The sequence below is a fragment of the Amblyomma mixtum genome, chromosome 7, assembly GCF_055824585.1.
Source record: "Amblyomma mixtum isolate Tamu chromosome 7, ASM5582458v1, whole genome shotgun sequence".
Lineage (NCBI taxonomy): Eukaryota > Metazoa > Arthropoda > Arachnida > Ixodida > Ixodidae > Amblyomma > Amblyomma mixtum.
The window spans coordinates 9,520,050-9,526,083 of record NC_143018.1 but is presented as its reverse complement, the minus strand read 5'-3'; positions in this window follow the sequence as shown (position 1 = coordinate 9,526,083).

Here is a 6,034-nt window from a genome sequence, read left to right as displayed (position 1 = left end):
TCCCATTCGTTTCCCCCCCTGCCACCCCCTGCGGGGACGAATGCCGGGAACCAGCACCGGAAGAACGAAGACACCGGGTCCGCCCAGAAAAGCAGCAACAAGGTGAGCTGGAGAGCCGATGATCCCGGGTTTGCTCCACATTCGGGTGGGACTGGTAACAAACTCAACACCAATACAAACAACGCAAACAACCGTGACCTTGAACATGGAGACGCAGAGAAAGCAGCACTTAAGCGCGAACTAGAACTTGCTCGCGTTAAACAGAATGAGTTGGAACGCCAAATTGCGGAACTCACAAAGATAGTTCACGACCTAAAATCCAACTGCCACCCGCTGTCGAACGCTACACAAACGAACTCCTCGTTGCAGATGAGCGATGAGGAACGCTCAAACTTCAAAGCGGAAATACAACAGATGATGCAACAAATGGTGCAACAAATGATGCAACAGACAATGCATCAGCTACAAGGACAACTAGCAGAGCTACGGAGTGCTTTCCGCAAACAAAAACACACAGAGAACATTAAGGAAAAGGCCTACAACCGTCCTGCGTTAGCAGCTCTCGCCAATCCATCTACATCCCAGGGAACGGGCAATTGCACAAGCTCAAGAACCTAAATCATGGCTAACACGAACCACAGCAAACAAGACATCTTAGACATATGTCAATGGAACTGCAGAGGCTATCGCAAGAAACAAGGCCTCATCAAACAATTCATTCAGACGCAGCTAACACCACCTGACGTTATCGCACTTCAAGAAACGGGCGCGACACCCACTCTCACGGGATACACATGCTACGACAGCCACATGACGGGAAAGACAGCTATCTTAGTGAGCAAGGCAGTCATAGCCATCAATCACGACAGCATACCCGACACTGACATTGAGCATGTGATTGTAGAGATCGTACCGAAAAAGAAAAGGAAAGGGGGAAGTGTATTCATCGTCAACGTGTACAGCCCCCCGAAGCGAAGAAAAGCAAAATTTTTTGAACTTTTTCACGGTGTCCACAGACTAGCGAAAAACAACACGTTAATCATCTTGGGGGATTTCAACGCCATGGACAAGAGCTGGGGGTACCAAAAGGCCACCATTAAAGGCAAAACGCTTGCCGAGGTTGCAGATAACTTCAACTGCAACCTACTCACGGACCCAGCAACCCCTACCAGAATTGGAAATAGCGTCAGCATCGACACCTGCCCCGACCTCACATTCGTAAGAGGACTCGGACAAACACAATGGGAGAACCTATTGGAAAATTTAGGCAGCGACCACTACATACTCAAGACGCAAGTAACCTCAGACAGGCTGAGACGCCAGTTGGGCGCGGCAAAAATAACGGACTGGAATGCGTTCCGCGAAGCATGCGACAGCAACCTTACCGAGAATGGCATACAGTCGTTAGAGGAATGGGGAAGCATGCTAAGGGATACGCAAGACAAGTACACCAAAACCATAAACCGAACAGCGGAAACACCCGAGGTGGACGGTCGGCTGCTCAAGCTTTGGGATGCTAGGCGCAGTCTCACCAGGAGATGGAAAAAACAAAAACATAACAGGAAACTCAAGCTTAAAATCGCCGAAATTACAGCGAAAGCAGTGGAATACGCCACACAGCTGGCAAAACAAAATTGGCAACAATTCAGCGATTCCCTTAGTGGGACGCTAAGCACGACACGGACTTGGCGTATCCTTAGAGCGCTCCTCGATCCGACTAAGACAAAAGCTGAAAACAATAAATCCATATACCGGTTCATTCACCAGTTCGAGGGCACTGACTCGGAACTCCTCGACAGATTGCGCGCCAAATGCTTTGGCAGCACGAACCCGCCGACCTATACAGGGGAGTACCGGGGAGACGATAACGCTAATCTGGACAGACCCATCACACGAGAAGAGGTCTACGCGGCCATGCGAAACACCACCAGAAATACGGTCGCGGGAGCGGATAAAATAAACAACGCACTCATCCGCAACCTCAGCGATGCGCTGGTCGCTGAACTGACAGACTTCCTCAACAAACATTGGGAAGCTGAAACTGTCCCCGAGGAGTGGAAACATGCTGAAGTGGTGATGATACCCAAGCCAGGCAAGAAACTGCAGATAGAAAACCTCAGGCCAATCTCGCTTACGTCATGCCTGGGAAAACTATACGAGCGAGTGGTAACGTAGAGACTTCAAAACTACATGGAAGACAACGAACTGATCCCTCACAGCATGTTCGGCTTTAGAGCAAAATTATCAGCTCAAGACGTACTCCTCCAATTATATGAAGGTGTACTTCGGAACGTTCCTCGGGACGGAGAAAACGTGATAATGGCCCTAGACATCAAAGGGGCTTTTGACGATGTGAGCCACGAAGCAATCCTTACGGGCCTGGACAACCTGAACTGCGGGCGCAGGATTCACAGCTTCGTCAAAGCATTTCTATCCAACAGAACTGCAACCATCGGTATAGGAGAACTTCGGTCCGAGAAGTTTCGAACGTCTAACAAGGGAACACCTCAAGGGTCGGTCATTTCACCCACGCTATTCAACGTGGCCATGATCGGACTGGCGAAGCAACTAAAAGAAATTGACGACATCCACCATGCCATTTATGCCGACGACATCACAATATGGACTAACACTGGCTCACTCGGCGAGAAAGAGGATAGGCTACAAGAAGCGGCCACCTGCGTTGAAAACTATGTCAAAGCAAGAGGGCTAGCATGCTCGACCGAAAAATCTGAGCTCTTACGGGTTTGGAGAGGAAAACGGAACCGAACAGTCCCTACCAGTAAAGAACTTCGACTACAAGTTTACCTCGAAGGAGAACCAATACCAGAGAAGACACTCATACGGGTACTAGGGATGTGGATACAGTCAAATCAACGCTGTACTCACACCCTTGCGCTATTAAAGGCATGTACACTTCAAGTGGCCCGCATGATTACGCGCATCTCACACAGACGTCATGGCATGCGCGAAGAAGACACACTCAAGCTGGTCAGGAGCCTAGTGGTCAGCCGGGCGACATACAGTCTCCCGTACTACAATCATATCAAAAGTGAAATACAACAGGCGGACGCGATTTTACGCAAAGCGTATAAAACCGCGCTTCGGCTACCCCATAACACCTCAACTGAAAAGCTCTTAGCCTTGGGACTGCACAACACGTTCGAGGAATTACGGGAAGCGCAGCATGTTGCCCAAATGCGCAGACTACAGCAGACCTCCACAGGCAGAGTTCTTTTAAAGAAACTGGGCTACACCGAACAAATTCGAGAAATATTGAGAACTAAAACGATCCCCGATGAGTACCGCAGCACGCTCAGGGTGGCACCAATACCAAGAAACATGGACCCGAACCTCCACAAAGACCGAAGAGAGGCAAGGGCCGACCGCTTACAGAAAGCACACGCATCCCAGGATACAACAGTGTATGTCGACGCTGCCACATATGCCATGACTAGGGGACAAGGCACCAACAACGCAGTGGCAACTGTAGTCAACTCGGAATTACACGAGATTACCAGCGCCTCCCTGCAAGACTGCACGATAGCTGAGGCTGAAGAAGCGGCCGTCGCTCTAGCGGCAGCGGAGGGCTATCGGACTGGGCGGTCACTGACAATTCTTACTGATTCACAAGCAGCCTGCCGCAACTATCTTTGCGGCAGAGTAGGTCACAGAGCGCTCCGCATACTCCGCTCTGTAGACTGCAAGACGCAACAAACACATGCAAAACCACACAAGCCGATCAAACATAAGATCATCTGGGTACCGGGGCACACGGGGGTGGCAGGAAACCAAGAGGCAGACAGGATAGCTCGAGGATATACTAACTACCGAGCATCCAACGTCAACGACCTTGAGGAATCCCTGCCAGTACCTCAGGAATACTCGGCCATACTCAACAACTACAAAGGCAGCAGGATGCGGTACCCACCACCGCACAAATCTTTAAACAAAGAAGAGGCTGTCACATGGAGACAACTGCAAACGGGGTCATATCCAAATCTAAACACACTAAGTAAAATTCACCCCACACTTTACGCACACAATTGTCCGTGGTGCCATGAAAAACCTACACTGTATCACATCACATGGGCATGTCAGAAAGTCGACATCGTCCCAGTTATACAAAACCCCAGTGTGGAGCAATGGGAGGGTCTGCTCTCCAGCGACTGCCGCGATGACCAGATCGGTTTGATACGGCGAGCTCAGCTGACGGCAGCATCCAGCGGAGCCCTGGAATAGGGGCAACCGACCGTTGCGGATGGACTCATCTGACCACATAAAAAAAAGCACTTGTGCTAGAGCCAAATAAAGTTATCCTATTCTATTCTAAAGGGGCTCTGAGACATCTTCTGAGAAGAGCACATAAAATCGATCAACCACCACACTGTGTTGTCATAAACACCTGAGCCGAATAATACAGCTCTACACGAACCCGGGACCACCGCTTCACAGGAGCAGTCGCTCTACCAACTGAGCTAACCGGGACGGCTAGCAATATGGCGACAGCCATTGTTCCCCCGGAGGGAGAGAGCTAAATGTTCCCCTAAACATTTTTCCAAGTCCCAGTTGCTTCCAGTTGGAGCCCAGTGGGAATTCAGTTGGCTCCAATTGGAACCAAATGGAAATTGTTACATTAATGACCCAGCTGGACAGGGAAGGATTTTCACGAGCATTGCAGCGACACGAATCAAACAGGGCCACAATGTGATCTGAGAAAAAAAGTTAATGTCCATTTACAAAATTACAAATATGTTTTATTGTGTTCTGCTGCCTGGAACAGCTCCGAAATGAAAGAACCCCGGCGCTAAAATCTTTCCAAGGAGTTATTGTCCGCGCGCATTGAGAAAGGCTTAGCTATATACATTGTTTGCTTAGTTTAATCTGCGTCAATCGCAGTGCAATGTCCTAGTAACTCCGGACGCGCACGCCCGACCTGGCTGAAAGATACATGAAAGGAAGTTAAATGGTATTTTTCAGTGATCGAAAAATTATCAGAAGATTTGGCGAGAGCCATCACCGGTCGCGAATCTCCCGCGAGATAGGGTAACTTCTGGGAACCCACCGGGACCAGGAAGTGCCTCCTCCGGGCATCTGCCAAATTCCACAGACTTCAGCCACGCAGAGGCCATGGGCTCAGTAAAACGGCTCTCGCCGTAAGACAGGAGTGAAAGACCGCTATCGCAAGGTCTAAAGATAAAAATCCGGCGTTCTCAGTTGAGCGCTGTAAAGCCCGACAGGCGGCTCGTTTGAACGAGTGCTGTCAGCGAGCACACGGCGTCGGATTGCAGTGGATCCGCACCTGCTCGGTTTTGTGTTATCGCTCGCGACTAAACATTTGAAGCGCTATAAGAACGGCTACAGAAGGACCTTAAATACGATTGCTCGACGTGCAGCAGTCTGTTCCAAGATCACCTTTGAGTGCACTGTAAAAAAAGTCCGTGACTTTACGGAGACTTACTACGTGGAAAAGTGGAACCATTTGCATTTTTAGGAAACACGGAGGGGGAGACCGTACTTCAGGTCAATAACGGAGGAATCGTCATTATTCACCCGTAGACGTTGCAGGGAAGAAAACTTGAACATTCTGTTAGGCAGCAAAGCTTAACACCACACAGCGGTTGACTCCTTCGGCATTGTGTTACCGCCAAACGCACTAATAACTTAATTAACGACAACAGAAACGGAGCATAGGTTGTCATGATTTGACGCCGCTGCTTCACTTCCACAGAACACCTCTATATATGCTACGAAAAACGCTATTCGGGAAGAGCATAATGGTTTAGGCCATTTATTTGTTTTTTTTTTAAAGGGACCCCGACATGAATTTGATAATCATTGTCTAATATGCAGCAGATCTGTAGAGATGGTCTTTGAGGGTACTCGAGTACTCAGACTCAAAAGCTCTTCGTAGGCCCTATAATTAATATAATTTTGAACAATTGCCGCTTAAACTGATTAGTGTGACGTCTCACCGCGCATTACAGCCTTGGCCCGTTTGGGGACTTTGGGCGAGCCTCCTCTTTGGGCGTGC